Source organism: Onychostruthus taczanowskii, unplaced genomic scaffold, assembly GCF_017590055.1.
Source record: "Onychostruthus taczanowskii isolate IOZ18803 unplaced genomic scaffold, ASM1759005v1 scaffold30, whole genome shotgun sequence".
In the NCBI taxonomy this organism is placed as follows: Eukaryota; Metazoa; Chordata; class Aves; order Passeriformes; family Passeridae; genus Onychostruthus; species Onychostruthus taczanowskii.
The window spans coordinates 5,693,478-5,710,709 of NW_024500350.1; the positions used below are offsets into that span (position 1 = coordinate 5,693,478).

The 17,232-nt window shown below is 39.8% G+C and overlaps 1 protein-coding gene across 6 annotated transcripts in view; it reads left to right on the forward strand.

The window, feature by feature from the left end:
• Positions 1–17,232, forward strand: part of HELZ (helicase with zinc finger) — an 84,548-nt gene that overhangs the window by 139 nt on the left and 67,177 nt on the right. The window contains exon 1 of one of the 6 annotated variants that reach the window (XM_041409457.1): positions 2,900–3,121. The exons of 4 other annotated variants lie outside the window; for them this stretch is intronic. The gene's annotated coding sequence lies outside the window, so the exon portion shown is untranslated. Of the gene's footprint in view, positions 1–2,899; positions 3,122–15,954; positions 16,031–17,232 lie in introns of those variants that run through there. One more of the 6 variants, XM_041409458.1, reaches the window with a different exon arrangement.

Consider the following 17,232-nt stretch of genomic DNA (forward strand, 5'->3'; position numbering starts at 1 on the left):
CCCCGGGGCCCGCGGGCGGGCGGAGCGGCCCCGCGCCCAGCCGGGCCCGGGGGAAGGGCCGGAGAGCCGGGGATGCCTCGCACGAGCCGGGGGTGCTCCGGGGGGGATGCAGCGGGGGTGAGAGGCAGCTTTGTTTTTGTACCGGGCGGGGCGGGAGGGGATGGGAGAGACGGCCAGAAAATAACAATGGTGAAATAGAAGTGGAAAAAAAAATGGGGTAGGTAGGGTTTGCGGAGCGATGGAAAAATAAATTGGAAGAATTTAACAGCTGTTGTAAAATTACCCCCTCGGAGCGGTTGCAGGGTGGGCAGATGAGCTTATGTTTTTGTTTTCTGCAGGAGGCTTTGGCAGGGAGAGCGAAGTGAAGTTGGGAGGTTTAACACAGGTCCTGAGAGCAGCTTTTTTACCCTGGATCAGCTCTGAAACTAAAACCAGGAGAGCTTCCACTGCACGTTGCAACACAGCCCTTCCAGCAGACACTTAGATGGGTATTTTTAGGGCACATCCCCAGGCAGGAGAAGGATCTGTGTTCCCCTTCCTGCGGTGGGACGTGTCCTTTTGTTAATATCAAGAGGAGTGCAGTTGTTTTGGCTCCAGCGCTTTGTTAGGCAATTGTTGTTCGATTAGGGTAACGTGATTAAACATATCATTGATGGAAATTAAGAAATAACTGCAGGGAAACAGTTGCAGGGCTGCTTCCCAGTTAATGGCAAAATGAGTAAGAGTTAACAAGGTAATAGAATTTTTGCATTATCAAAGGTACAGCAAGCTTGAGAGGAAGTTTTAAAATAACACATTTCAGTTTTCCTTGAAAAAACAAAATAATTCAGTTGTGAGACAGAAAAATACCGTGAAAATGGATATCCCCATTGACAGATTGAGTGTATCACCATGGCTGGTCCTGTTGGGATGGTTTGTACTGTTGACATTGTCTAATGTTGTTGTTCTTAATAATTAGTGTAATTGAAGCAAGGCAAAGGATAAAATACACCACCTGCCATTCTTTATATAAGGAAATACATGTTCCTTTATTAAAAAAAAAAAAAATAAAAAGCAAGTGATACTTGGCAGGTTTGCATTATTTTCCAAGACTGATAGGTAGATCAGGGAGGCTTTAAAATAATGTGTGTTAAATTGGGTTGTTTCAGTATTTTTGAACCATAGCAGATTGTGAATGAAAACTCCCCCCTTTTTTTAAAAAAAAAAAAATAAAAAGCAAGTGATACTTGGCAGGTTTGCATTATTTTCCAAGACTGATAGGTAGATCAGGGAGGCTTTAAAATAATGTGTGTTAAATTGGGTTGTTTCAGTATTTTTGAACCATAGCAGATTGTGAATGAAAACTCCCCCCCTTTTTAAAAAATTGTTTTATTTATTTATTTATTTATTTATTTATTTTTTTAAATGGTAAAGCTTTTGTGATGGGGACAGTCTGGGAGTGCTGGGCAGGTCTATAGGGAGGAGCTGATTTTGAACATTCAGTTCAAATTTAGAGGAGGGGAAAGTGTGTGAGGGTCCACCACATTCCTTCCCTCCACCTCCTTGGGGTGCAAACCCAGGGAATCAGCATTTGGTAGGCTTTGCTTTTACAGTGCAGAAATTGTAAGTGGCAGAAGCTGAGTTAAGCTTTTTTTTGTTGAACTTTAATTAGCAGAGCAGTTTTTCTTTATTGGTAAGTGAAGGAACATTTTATGTGTTATTACTGATAAATTGAGTTCTCTTTGTAATTTATTCTGAAAGCAGAAATTACTTCTTTATTTTTCCTAGCTGAAATTACATTTCCTTTATCACTCTTCACCTCTATGATTTTTTGGACTTACAAAATGTACAGTGTGTATTTTCCCTCTTTTAATTCATACAGGCACTATGCCCTTTTAGGTGAGCCGGATGAATTTTTCTGTGGTAGAGTCTTGTTAAAGTCATGGCTTAAAGACTTGAAAGGTTGTAATAGCTGATTTTGTTGGGTGTTTTTAGTCTATTTTGGGATTTTTTTGTTTGCTTCTTTGGGGGCTTGTTTTTACCTCTTCCCATCAGACTAAAACTTAAAGGGAGATGTGGAAGCAGCATCTTATTCTCTAATTTGTCCCAGTTCTGCTTCTTGATGTGCTATGGAGGACCCTTTTCCTTTGTGAAATCTCACTGGTTTCACAGAAGTTCCTCCTGGGCTTTGGGATCAGTGTGAGTAGATCTGGTTGTAGAAGAAGGGCTGTGGTTTGCAGAGAGCTTCTGCTCAAAGGCTGGATTCGTAGAGGAATTCTCATGTCAAAAGATGTAAGTCAGAGTGTCTGGAAAGCTTGAAGAAAGGATATTCCCAGGTGGGTAAGGTACAGGTCTAGTGCTTGAGAGATGTGGAGAGCCTGATGCAAATCACTTCACCTGTTTGTGCTTCCTTTTGGAGGAATTTAAAATAGGGATGGTGCATCTTACTGACTTGTAAGGAGTCCTGATGCATGTGGATGAAAGAGCCCATGTAGGAGCTGGGCAATAATATTACTGATGTTTTCCAACTCTGTTAATTTAATAGTCTGATGAACTATTTTCTCCATTGTTGGCAGTTATTCTTTTTAGTAAAATCCCCTTTGCATTTATACCTGGATATTCTTTCTGAATTTCAGGGTATTGGTTTCTCTTTTTTTTTTTTGTTATTTACTACCATCTTATATTTGCTACTGAACATTATTCTTGGTGTTTTCATTTTAGTAGTGGCAGAAACAATTGCTAGAGCAATTCAGATTATTAAAGCCCTTGAATCTCTCACCTCAATGGCATCCCCTCCTGAGGTCAGTGGGACCTCACAGGTCTGGTAGCAGGAGTGAAATCTAAATTAAAAAAGTCTTTGGAATTAATTTAAATGCATCCCCTGTGTACAGCCTGAGTAACTGGGGAAAGTTGTGGGAGCTGGCGTGGAGCAGGAGGAAGAAGGATGGTGTGCCTGTGCTCCAGCTCAGGGAGAGAGTGCTTGGACAGCTGGAATTCCCCTGCCTGGGGGATCAGCAGGCCAAGAATCCCAGCGAGCCTCAGTCCTGTCCTGACGTTTCTCCTGGCGTTGCTGAAGCCTTCTTCCTGGAAGGAAGCAGATCCCCAGTGTTCCCGTCTGCAACACTGCCAGTGGCTCATCATGGTGGGGAAAATTCCAAATTTTGTAATCCCAGCCCTCCCTCCTGCTCATATTGCAACTGTTGAATCCTTTCTCACTTCTTTTGCTGAGATGCTGTGGCAAAATCTCATTTTCACTATGTGGTACATGTATTTTTCCTGCCATAAATGGAAGGATTGTGAGTTAGATTTTCAGAACAAACAAGACCTTCCTTTTTCATTCTTGTTTGTCTTGCTGTCTCTTCTGTGGCCTTTGGCAGCAAGGCAGCATTTGTGTTTATATGTATCAATGACATATATTTAGGAACATGGTACTTTATGTGTTGGATTTCCTCCTCCCCTTAGTGCAAACTTCTGTGGTTGCCATTCTTTTTTCAACAAGGAAGAGAGAATGTTGTAAAAGAGACTGGTTTTTCAAAAGTTTCCACATAGCACTGGTATGGAATTAAAAAGAAATCTGAAGGAATGCTTGATCTTCTTTTGGTCTTCTGGAGATACTACTGGGAAAATAAACATTTGTTGTCCCCAAATGGTTTGGAGTGGGAGAACATAGCTAAACTTCATAGACAGGGAAATTTGGAGTCTGCAAATCAGAGGCTGCTCCACAGGAACAGGCCAGCTTCTGGGGATTTCATGATGGTGACACTGATATGTGACTCAGGTTCCTTATTCCAGAACAGTCTTGCTTACTGAGCTTTTCTCTTCACACGAATGTTTACAACATGAGGCTTCCAACAGAAGCAATCCCTCCCGTCTGAGAAACACAGAAAAGTGAATATTGCTGTAGGAAAAGAAGGGATTGGGAATTTAAGCAGAGAGATTGTAATTACCCATGGGTGAGAATTTGTTTTTCCGTTGCATTTCTATTGCATTGCCAGCTGAAGTTAAAGGATACTTAATGGGGCTATAATGTAATACCCACATATTCCTCCATAATTTTCTATGCAAATTCATTGTTGTAAATTAGAAATGGACTGGTTATTTATCCAGTCTTTTCTCAGAGTCCTCCCTAATACCAAATTACAGCCTTATTACACGAAAGCCAGATAAGAAATGATAGATTTCAATATTTTTCTCCTTAAATGTAATTTTAGATTTAAGAGAGACTCCATTTTGTTCCTACAAAGTTTGAGTGGTGACTGTGGCCCCATCCTATTTCCAAATGAGTACAAACTGTCAGATTTTCTGAGTGGCATGGAGTCTTTGTCAGAGGTTAGAAGGCTTGAACTTTAGCAGGAAGGTAATTTAGAGTTAGTAGCACTGAACTGCACAGGTTTTCCAAGAAGTAGTGGGTGCACTACTGCTAAGCTGGTAGCAAGAAGTTTGTAGGTGATGTTCTGTAGAGATATATTTTGGACATGTGACTGGGAGCTGTTTTGCCATTTCTTGCTGTTAGTCCTGGGAAATATCACTTGCATGAAGAATCGTGTCTGGGATGAATGTTTTGAATCTTTGGCTTATGTGTGGTTTGGGGAAATAAGTTTCATGCTCCTGTTTGTAAGCAGTAGCAAGGCTAGTGATTCTTGGAGCTGTAATGATAAAATATTGGAAGAAAAAGAACAGTAGGTTTGTGTTTGGTATGAAATTTTGAGTGATATTGCAGCAGGAAGTGAAGGATAGAAATATGAGCACTGTGTGGACTCGTCTGAGCTGGTTTTATGGTAGTTAGTGTAAGTGTTACTTAGAAATGATCTTTCAGTCTGTGAATTTCACGGTCTGGGTTTTTTCCCCCCCATAGTTATATATAGCAAAAATACAGTATTCATCAAAACACTAAAAATTATGGTACTTAAATATGCTTAGAAGGTCTTTCATAGCCCTTCAGACCCCACTGGCAAGAGGGAAATCTGTAACATGAGCTGTTTTTGAGAATCTTGGTTGTTAGTAATGCGGCACGAGTGTTTAATTTGCTGGAAAATGTTTAGTGGTTCAGCAAACCAAGAAGGTAACAAATCTTTGTGGACATCATAAATGGAGAATGCCACAAATGAAAAGAGTAGTGGTTTTGGCACCACCTAAAATAACACTTCTTCCCTATGTTTCTTTTCACTTAATGTAAGGTAATCTCTGTTTTTTTTAAGTGAGAATTTCATTTTATCCTGGGGTAATTTTGGGGGGGACAGGGATAGGCAGTTGGCCTCTGTTCCCAAGTAATGTTCCTTCCTGGGTCTTAGCTAATTCCCCCTCGGCTGGGGATTCCCAAATAGTGTTGGACCAGCCACAATAGCTGCCTTGCATCTGCTCCTCCCCTATCTTGGGAGCCAGAATTTGTTGGATTTCTCTCACTATCTACACGGGGAGGTCATTAAAGGGGAATGTTTTTTGCATACTTGGGAATCTGTGCTAAGGCAGTGCTGTGGGTCTTTTATTCCAGTGATGTTTTTGATTATAGTTGTTTGTGCGAATGGTTTTGAGGTAACTGTGCTCTGGCCATATCTTGAGACACTCACACATTTGGAATGGTGCAGGACATTTGTTTTGTCGTTTGAACTGACTGATATTACTTGGCTGTAGCTTTGTTTATATTTGTTTGGCTGGGCTAGACACCGCTCCTCTGCTTCCCGAGTTGTGTCAGGATTATGCCGTTAACCACAGCAGGATCGTTGCTCATTCCTGCTGATGCAGTTCTTTAAGTGGGGTTTCAGATACGTGACTGAATCACTAATGTTCGTTTCAAAAGGAATGAGGAGGGCGAGTTCTGTCGGGAAATGTGTTCTGGGTACACGTCGTGGTGTTGCTCGTAGGGTTTGCCATTGCCAATCCATATTCTAGTCTTGAAAGGGTCTAAAGATTGAACCTGTTGGGGCTACCATGGTCAGGCATTTGAGGAGAGGAAACAGGGATAATGCTTATAAAAGCATTACCCATATGCAGAAAGATTAATGTAATTAAAATACAGAGTTATAAGACAAGTCCCCAAACTAGGCTGAGCTGTATTATGCCAAACTATTTGAAGCACGGTCATGTAAAAATAAATTTTCAAGGGTTATTTACAACAAAGATAGCAGTTTTTAGAGGTGGAGGGTTAGTTACTTCTTTGAACTTTCAAAACTGCGCACAAAAATACCATGTACAGTTACATAATAGGCATGGTTTGGGGAAAGATGTGCTTGGAGGATCTGTGGGTGGCATGATTGTATTATTAAATCTGTTACGGTAGGACCCTTTTGTGCTAAGCACTGTGTAAATGCATAACAAAAAACTCAGTCACAGTATTATTCACTACTATAATAAATTAAAGTTCATTACAAAGCTGCAGTGAAGGTTGAGGTATATTGAAATGAATTTTTTCCTGTTTTGTGCCACAGTATTGTGGCTGATTCCTGTGCTCAATTTGTGACCTGTGCAATGTAGCTGATATTCAGCATGAAGATTTTTTTACAATATTTTGCCTTCTGAACGGATTGAAAGAGTAATTAATATTTGGCATCTCAAACAGCAAATAAACTTGGGGCTTTTATTTTTTCCCAATTTATCCAGCTGTAAAACTGTGAGATAGCTGTAGCATCTGCACTTACCCTGGGGATGTAAGCTGGATTTTCAGCTAGATTTGCTCCCAGGAGGGTGTTGCCTTGCAGTATCAGGTCATGTCAGGGGTGGAGAAAGTTCTTGTGTAAAAGTGAAAATTTGACATTTGAGGGAAGACTGTTTCAAGCATTGCTACAATATCCTGTTAAGAAGAGAAAATGTGGATTGAACCATTGAGCTTTGGAACTGCTGAGCTGCTGGGGGTGGGGAAGAGTTTGCATGGGGTTTTTGAAATGGGAATATGCTGTGATAAATAATTTCCTAGTTTAAAAACACTTTTATTTCTGAAATCCAAATACAGCTGTATTAGATGAAGCTGTGAATTGAACATGAGACTGAGAGTTAGGAACTGCTAATTTTGATTCTGTCTCTGATTAAATTGGTGAATTTGGCAAATGAACTATGGTCAAGTGCTCTCTGCAGACAGTGCTGCATGAGTGACAGGTTCAATGAGCACTGGAAAACTGTGATGTGTTTTTGCATTTAAATTTCTGAAATATATTTCTAAATCTAGTGATATGTGTTCTGTGTTCAAATGATGCTTGGGAATCTTCTATGACTCCCCTTTGCATTCCTTGGGAACACAGTTTGGCACTTGCTTGGCATTTTGAAAATGAGGTGACACATGTTTAGTCACATCGACACAGATGTGACTATATCCTAGAGCAGGCATTTATCAGAGGGGACTTCTGGCACTACCCTATGACTCAGTGGAGAATAATATTAGGAATTGCAGGGCTGGGTAAGTCCTTAAGATGAACAGTGTTCATTTTTTGGTCAAAATTATTACTAAACACCAGTGCAGTGACAGGAACAAGGCTGTGTTCTGTTACTCAAGCACTGAGAAGAGAGGTTCTGACACAAGTAAGGCATAGTTTGGAAAGCTGTGGATTATGGTGTTTAAACCAGCTTTAGAATATGGATATTGCTCTGTAAATTGTATTGTTGTGCAGCAGCACCAACCTACAGTACTCAAACCTCAAACTCTAAACATTTGAGTTTGAGGTTTGAGTCCTGTAGGTTGGTGCTGCTGCATGGAGAGCTTGCTGGTTGTGCAGTGCTGATTCTTCCCTTTGTTTTTCTCTGGCAAATTTCATTAAGAGAAGCAAAGATTAAATTACTTTTCTAATGCATTTTTTTAAAGTAAGTAATTGGTGATGTTGTTATGGGGATAAAATGGTAACCATGGGACAATATTTCAATTAAAATGCCCTCATCTTGGGTAAGTGTGAGAAACTCTATTCTCAAAAAGCAGTGTGAACATAGAGGTATATGGAGTACAAATTCCTGTTGTTAACCAGTTATTATGAAAGATTGTTTACGTAAAGATTTTCTATGAAGGAGCCAAAAACTTTAGGTGGGGCAGAAGCACCACCTATTATTATGTTACTTGATGCTTACTATGACATAGTCCTCATTTCACTTGCTTATTGTTTGCCAGATTTTAATTATTTGGGTTGAAATTTCCCATGGTAGATGTCTTTCATAGTCTGACTTTTTGAGTGCTGTTGAGGAGAGAAAGGTTCTGCCAACATGATTCCATCTTTTCTAGAAATTAGACAAAGTATTTTCTTGTGTTCATGACAAATTAGAAAAGAAATAATCTAATGACCTATAGTGCTGCTTTGTGCAAAGTTGAGATGTGTTATTGTATAATGTTTCTGCCAAGGATGTACTTGTGATCAACCTTGTGAAAATCTTCTCAGTGCTGGTCAAATCAACATTAAGTGGAAATGTAAAAGATAATCCCTGCAGTGAATATGCTTCAGCCTCAGCTAAACAGATTTCTCTGTAATTTGAAGGCTGGGGCTCCTGCATTCCTCCCTGGTGTGATTTTGGATAAAAAATGAGAGTGCAGAAAATTCCCTTTCTGTTCTCCTGATACCAAGTTCCTCTTTCCTCCCAGCTCTACCTTCCTGCAGCACAGAGGAAGCAGTGACGGGATTTAAACAGAAGGCGCAAAATGCAGATTTTTGCAGAATTACGTACAGTAAATGTAGAGATGGGGGTGGTTGAATGAGGAGAAGGAGATTGAAAAATATTAATATTCGAAAGAAATAGAAGGGAGGCTGTGCAGTGTGGGTACATATGATTTATACTGATAATACAGTTGTTTGTTGGAATACAGTTTTGCTATCTGCATCCATTAGAAAATGTTTCTGAAAAGGAGTAGCAAATAGGAAAAAAGGAGAAGGCAAATCCCAATTAATCCCCATCCTTGCTACACTTCATTTTCTCTGTTTCTAGTGAATTTTCCCATGTTGTGATGTAGAGAAATGCTGGATACTCCTAAGGCACTCTGCAGACACCAGGTGCTCTGCATTGGTCATGTAAAAGGGCTGTACAGTATAGGCAGAGCATAATGGGGAGAAATCACTTCTAGATCTCTTAATGTGAGTATAAGAAGTTTATAGAAACTTTGGTCTTGTGTGTTCTTATCTTAATTCTCTGTAAAATGGGAATATTGTCAGAATGATAAGGATACTTTCTTAATTCATGTAAAGTAGTTGGTTGCAGTAGGCATTATTGAAAAGTTAATGAAAATATTCAAATGCTGTCTTTTGAATAAGATTTGAGTAGCATGCAGTAAATAATGCCTCACGTCCTGTGCTGAATATCTCACTGGATGTCAGTTAGGCAGCAGCCTCCGTTCTGCCCACTCATTCTGCCAGGTAGCCCTTGGAAAATGTGCTCTGTGACTAACACAGTTAAAGGCAATAGCATGATAATGCAGGCACACAGAAGGCCAGCATAAGCTTGTACAGATCCTTTTGTCCTCGCACAACCTCAGAGTATCGAACTTTACAACCCAGTATTTGTTCTGTGAAGTTAATGAATGCAATACGTGTGTGTAGATTTGCTTTGTTTAAACAAGAACCTTGTATCTGTTGGCTGTGAATGGCTCTCAGGCAGCACCAGCACATGTCACATAGATGCTGTCCTGTGCCTTGCCAGGTATTTTACTTAGTTTCATCAGGACAGGTGATGTTTTCAGACAGCTGTGTGAAAAAGGATCTTTTTAAAGGCAGGATGGGAAGGTGTTTGGGATGTGGTGATTGGATGGGGTGGTTGGAAGTGCTGAGGCCATGAATTAGTTCCAGATTTTGAGCCAAAGATAGCCAGTGTCCATGTCTGAGTGTTGCTGCTGTCTGTACAGATTGTCCTTTTGCTGCTATTTCCAAAATGAAAATAAAAGAGATTAGTAAAGTGTTAATAATCACTTAGTAGTCTGTACTGAAATCATAACTGCCATGCAAAAAAATGTAACTTGTTAGTATCTGTGATGTATGTAAAGTGGTTTAAAGCCTGCAGAGGATCCAGATGCAGAAGGCATGTGCTCTTAATCTCAATTGCCTGTGTCGTTATGTGAATGATAAACCACCCACAGGCTCTTGTTCCTTTCCCAAGAAACGCTGTGTTTTTTCTATACTTTAACCTTACAGGATCAGATTCAAAGCTTCATTTATGTGGCCAGAGATCACTTGCCCTCCTCATTTATGGTGCTGTCTCTGATTGTTCAGTGTGGAAGGATAGCCTGAGCATTTAACAGTCAGGGGCATCATGAGCATCTTCTTTCCCATTTTCCCTTCCCCAAACAGGCGTATCATGTTCCTCAAAGGCCTTGGAGCAGGATTCTTGCTGCTGTTACACTATAGAATAAAACCTTGAGATGTGCTTGCCTCATTCTGTATGCTCCATTTCAGATTTAACATCATTTTTGGAATTGAAAGTAGGGTCATTTTGCCTGGAGTTGTACAACATTAGCCAAAGTAATTCAGTTACTTCAGAAAACTGATTAGATTGTCCTCTCTCAAGGGTGGAGGCTTTTGTATTTGTTCTGTAAGGTGTGCAGTGCATTTCTGAGAACTCCTTAACTGCTGTTACAGACTTCAGCCATAATTGCAATAAATGAGTTCATGAGATCTCTGCTGTTATATTTTTCTTAAAAGAAAAAAAAATCCAAAAGCACCTTTTATGTAATTCTTTCTTTTATAGCCTTTGTATGAAAGATTCACTGTCCTTTTCGTCTCTGTTACGTAGGTACAGTGCACTGTCATTATCTACTCTCATTTATTAAATGATTTTTTAGACCGGGATTATTTATGATGTGTATGTCATGACACTAGGAAAGTGCATTTTTTTTTCTGTATGTCTCTGTACGTCATTTCTGTATTTTGTGCAGCTCTATTTTATTCCATCCTGGAGGCTTGAATAAAAGGGGTTTTGGGTTTTTATTATATTTTTTTTTTTGTCTCAAGGCTAAGATCAGGCTATTTTACCACAGTGGATAAGGAAAATAAATGGATATTTAATTTTATTTTATTGATCTAAAGGTATTTTAATGGTATTTAGTGCTAATACCAGTTGACATGTAGAGATGCAGGCATGCCTTAAGATGGGATCACAAGAGATGCCAGAGCAACTCTATAATATGATTCAACAGTGGACAGATGTACTATTCCCTATTTTAGTGTGTGGACTGACAAATGCAGTTTGTTTGCAGGGTTTTGATAGTTGAATTCCAGTGGCCCATGATTTTTGACTGTAATGTTGGCATGTTCACAGTAGCTAACTTTTTTAGTGTGTCATATTTAATGTATTAATTCAGATTAAATCCCGGGTCTTTCCATACCTGTATAAACTAAAGTATGTTGTCAATTTTCTTGATAATTTTGAGTGAGAAGGAAGCTGTTAATCGCAGGGATAGCAGCCACACCAACTTTGTGACTCCCCAAATATTACTTGGATATATTAGGGAAATTACAAATTTTTGATGTGTGAATTGCTTACTTCTCAGTTTACCAGTAAAACTTTGAGAAAGGAATGGGATGTGAAATGCTTGGGTCTGTAGTCTAAAAAGTTTGGAAACTCTGCTTAAACCTGGAGATTATTGGATGGATCCTGGAGCAGTTAAACTGATGAATGCAGCCTATGGCATTGACTGTTATGGGCAAGAAAAATAAATAAGGCTTTTCTTTCACTGGTGAGTGACACTTTGCTACAGCTCTTGATGGTAAGTGGCAGCACGTGGCAGTAATTGATGGGGTAGCTGATGTCTTGGTATCAATAAGAGGCTGAGTTATAACTTAACCTTTCCCTGGGTCTGTTATCTGTCTTGTTACACATTTTTCATGAAAACTGCAGCATCTTCAAGACCCTTCAGACTTCTGGGAAATTCAGTTCCAATTGACTTGAAGCTCTGAAGTTACTGAGGAAAGACAGAGCAACCAGCCTTGTAAATAAATCTAGTAGGTCTCTTCTTGCTCGTAAAAGGAATTGCTGGGAAGTTCTGATAAACCAGCTGTCTTTTCTTGAGTATTGCCTGAATTTATTACGTGTTTAAAACTTCTCTTCAGTTTGGTGGCCAGCCTTTCCAGGCTGTTAGATGGGCTGAACAATCCCAAAGGATTGGGAAACAGAGTGCTTGCATTTCTGTAGAGAGGGGCAGGATGAGTGGAATTCCTTCCCTGCTCGCTCTCGGAGCCTGCGCCAGCCTGACCGCAATAGGCAGTGGAAGGGCAAATCCATCTCCTGCTTTCCCTTCCCGCAGGACACAGGGCTGCTAGCAGGAGGACACGGCTGAATGGCCTTGGCAAGGAATATTTTGTGCTTATTTCCCTCAGCAGAACTGTTTGAAGGGTTATGGATTGTAATGGGAGGCAGCTGGAGAGGCTCTTCCCCTGCACGTTCCCCATGGCAATGGGTCTCATTCATTTGCTTCACTCTGTGATTCCCAGGATGTGGCTCTTGAAGTAAATTCAATTGACAGTAAATCTCTACCAGTCTCACTGTAGGACTGCAAGTTGAGCATCATCGCTTTAACATAAATCTTTACAAGAGATGTTAATGTTTAGTTAAAATATGCAAATATTTACTGACTTGTCTACTGTTTGTCAGCTTGGCATGCGAGACCTTGGATCTGATCCTTCTGTCTTGGCAGACATTGGGAATTTTGCCAGTAACATTAATAGGAACAGCATTGTGCCCTCTAATCTGTTTGTTTATGAAGTACAGCGAGAGTTATCTGGCTAGATGCTTTACAGTGAATTGAAAAAGCATCTGTTTGAAATTTTTTTAGGAACTGTCACATGCTTTAACTTATTATCTTAGTGTATGGACCCTTTGATTCCATGAAACACATCAGTAAGATGTGGAGCATGGAAGTGCACAGTCATGAGTTAAACTGCCATGAAACACTGGATTTTAGTTCATGATGTTCTCTCCTCCTACATTGATTTTAATTTGAAGTTGGACTCACCAGACTGTGGAGTAGTTCTTCAGAGCCTCCTGTGCACCAAGCAGGCGTGGTGTTTACTTGGAAATAAATGACTGTGTGGATCACGTTGTTTACCACTCTTCTTCCTCAAGCTGTCCCTTCTGCCTTTCCCAGCCCCCTCTGCAGCTCTGGAGGGGAAACATGCAGCTTTATTTGGAGATTGGATTTTAGTTCCTCATTTCATGTTTGTTTACAAACCTCCTTTGGCAAGAAGGTGGAATACTCATTAGGACTATTGAGCCTGAAAATCGTTAGTTGTAGGGGGATAAAAAAGAATTGCCATGGTTAGTTTGAAAAGCCACCAAGGTTTAAGTTACACCAGTTGGAACTAACCAGGTCTTTGAAATAATAATTTGTGGAAGATAAGCTGAGTACAACTTGGCTTTCAATGAAATGTAAGTTCAGTAGGTTCTCTTCTGCTTAAGGGCAGGAGTTTTTTTTTGAGGTGCAAAGTATGATGCCAGATTATATATTTATATATATATATAATTTGTTAGGTATGTCCACCTATTTTAGATATGCACTTTTAAATAATGATAATATGCTTCTTTACTGGTTCTTCAATATTTTGAAGATGTATTAAACTTCACTAGAGGATAAATTACTTCTCAGAATTGAATTTAGAAGTCTTTTGGCATGTGGTTTTCCAGGTCTCTGAGAAAATGAATAATCCTGATGTTTGTTCTGTTACATGTTAGTATTTTAATTTCAGTTTTGCAGACAGAAGTGAAGCTCATAAGTAATTTGCTCAGTTTTGCAAAGAGAGTTGGGAATATAGCACAGACCTTGTCACACTTCAGCTTTCAGTTCTAATCTGTAATAAATTCTACTCTTAGAAATTCCAATTTTATGCCTGAAATCTTGAAAATAAAGATCTGTAAAACTGAAAATAAATTTCTTTTAACAAGTGCCTTCGCTCCTTGGCTGTTAATGATTCTGTGAATACTTTAAGGTTGGAAAAGACCTCGAATGTTGAGTCCAGCCTTTAACCAAATACTGCTGTGCCAACTAAACTGTATTGTGAAGTGCACTTGTATTTCAAGCACTTCCAGGGATGGTGACTCCATCATGGGGGAATGGACAGCCCATTCCAATGCTTAACCACTCTTCCAGTGAAGAAATTTTTCTTCGTATCCAACCTAAACCTCTCTTGGTGCTGCTTGAGGCCATTTTCATTTGTCCTGTCACTGGTTCCCAGGGAGCAGAGCCTGACTCCCACCTGGCTCAACCTCCTTTTAGACAATTGTAAGGATTAAGAAAGCCCCCTCTGAGCCTCCTTTTCTCCAGGCTGAGCACTTCCAGGGATGGCGACTCCATCATGGGAATGGAGGGAATGGACAGCCCATTCCAATGCTTAACCACTCTTCCAGTGAAGAAATTTTTCTTCGTATCCAACCTAAACCTCTCTTGGTGCTGCTTGAGGCCATTTTCATTTGTCCTGTCACTGGTTCCCAGGGAGCAGAGCCTGACTCCCACCTGGCTCAACCTCCTTTTAGACAATTGTAAGGATTAAGAAAGCCCCCTCTGAGCCTCCTTTTCTCCAGGCTGAGCCCCAACAGCTCCCTCAGCTGCTCCTGATGACACTGCTGCTCCAGCCCCTTCCCCAGCTCTGTTCTCCTCTTTGGGCTTAATGCCCTTCTTGAAGGGAGGAGTCCAGAACTGGAAACTGGACTTGAGATGAGGCATCAGCAGCGCCCAGCAGAGGGGAACAGTCACATTCCTGGTTCTGCTGGGACTTAGGAGCTGCTCTGAATGATTTTAAAACGAGATAAGTCAGGTACTTCGACAGACTAGATTTTAAGAAATGGTGGTTGTAATTCGTGTTCACAAGTCTCAGTTGGTGATTTAGGGTACCAAAACTAGAAAAAAAGATTTCTGAAGTTGGCAGGAAAAGTCAGGTGTCTCCAAGGAACAGTGTAGAGCACTTGGACTGGAGTCTGAGGTAGATGGCAAAAATGCGTAATAAATGTGCCTATTAAATGTTTATGTCTGCATGTATGGCTATAGATGAGATTGAAATGAAATCTGGGAGCCTGAGTGCATTATTTTCCATATGTTGTCCACATACTGGTTTTGTTTATTATAATTTGATTTTTTTCCAAACAAATTACAGCCACTGCAGTGGCTCCTTGTCTATTGTGTCCCATGCACTGTGATTTTGGTGGATTTTTTTACACTCTGAAATATCATTGGTGTGACTCAGTTTAGCCAGTTATCCAGGACCTTGGTCCTTACTGCTCTTGCTTCCACTTAATTCACAGGATTTAGTTCAGTTTAGCTCAGTTTAGCTTCAGTTATGTCCTCTGAAGTGCTCTGGAGTCTTCAAATTGACCAGAGAAATTGTGTGGGCACTGCTTGGTGCGTAAAATCCATCTTATCAAACAGCTGAGTTCTGTATTTCTCCAACCAGTCAGGATAAGGCAATTGATAAGGAACATCTTTGTCTTTTACACGGTGCCGTGTTGGAGGACAAGGGTTTCAGATCTGTCAGCTGTGCTGGCCAGGTCACTTAGGATGGGATCTGTGTTTAATCAGTCTTTGGGAATAAACATACAGAAGCTCTGCTCAGCCTTCTGGTCAAAGGAATTTTGGTTATATGTCAGCCAGGAAGTGAGGAAATCAAAAGTACAGCAGAGTTCATGGAGTCCTCTGTTTTCAGTCCCTTAGGAGGAAAACAGAATGTACATGAGAAAAACATCAATTAACTATTGTGTCACTGTGGAAGCAGATTCTAGATTTGTGAAATACATAGTGGTCTAAAATGGTAGTGAAGTGGAAACCAGTGCAATTTTTAGTTGTATCTAGAAAAGATCCTTGCATACACAGCTTAAGAATACCTAACGTTTATGTAATTGAAAATCCGTGCTAAGTGATCCAGCAGAATCTTTAGTAGAATTACCTCATGAATAAATTTACTCATATGTATGGAAATGCAAAACTTCCTTGCCTGTTCCTGTTTTTTGGAAGTGCGGACTTATTTTTAGCAGAAAAAGAAATATCTGGATGAATGAGGTAATATTTTGTAAGGCTGTTATTAAGGAAGAGGCACACGTCACAGATTTGTACCGGGATAAATGCAAGATATTCATGCTTGTGTTCCTTCATTTTAGAGAAGATTTTTTATTTGTTGTAAGTAAGAAATTTTTATATTAGTGTTTTGAAAGTGAAGTTGATTTAAGTCTTGAAAAATCAATATTCCTTTATGCAATTATTTTGGTACTGAATGGAAATTTAAGAATAGAAGGTAATACATAGAGCACTATGTTGTACAATATATGAAAAAACTTGTTTACATTTCTTCTGAATGTTGGCTTAGGCATGTATTAATGGGAAAATGGGATAATGGATTATTTTTCATAAGAGGAAAATGCATTTATTTGACTTTAAATTCTTGAAGTTACTTTACTTTTGGTTGAAAATCAGAAAATACCAAGTATAAAGAAAGCTTTTAACAGTGAATTTTTAAAGTGGACTAAAAGTAGTTATTTGAGACAATTGTAATAGTTGATCTCTAATCACAAATATTGACAAAATGCTGCTCACTAAAAGCAAAAATGAGAACTCTTAAGATTTTTCCTCTTTCAGTTATCAGAACCCAATTTTGTGAAGTCAGCTTTAATGTACAGCGTCTCTAGGGATGTGCATCATGAATTTAAATGTGTCAATGAAGGGAGAATGTGGTCAGGGATTAGAGAATTGCTTTGCTCTTCTGCTGGTGGTTGAGATGTGGATAACCATTTATTTTAGTTTGTTGTCAGATAATATCTGTCTGTGGACAGAATTTTTTTTATAACTCTCTCAATCCCCCCCATACATTTACTTTAAAATTATTTAAGAAGTTCTGCACAAAGTTGTTGGTGTGGCAGGGGTATCTAGACTTTCTCAGCCATAAATGTAGCTAAACCAGCAGAAGGGAGAGACAAGTGGTTGGTTTGTTGTTGACCTCCTGGTTTTCCTGTCCTTCCCTGTCCATCCTTGTGCTTCACCCGGAGGAAACATCTCCTCCTCCCAAGTGTAGCTGAGAAGTGCTTGGAAGAGAAGGTGTTGTGGAGCACATGGCTGCAGGCTGAGAGACAGCACTTAGGGGATGAGTTGTGTTCCTTCCAAGGCAAAGGTCATGGTGCCATTGAAGACCCAAAAGCTTAAATCTGTGCTGACTTTAAAATTTAAAACCCCTACTTACATTCTTAAAATCAGTCATGGGCTTTAAGTACCTTCTTGAATTAGAATCAAAATTGAGAGCTGGGAGTGAAGGAGAAAAGCCTGGGAAGAACTCAGTTAGTGTTGGTGTAGGAAATGTGACTGGCACAGCACGAGGGGGATGTGATACA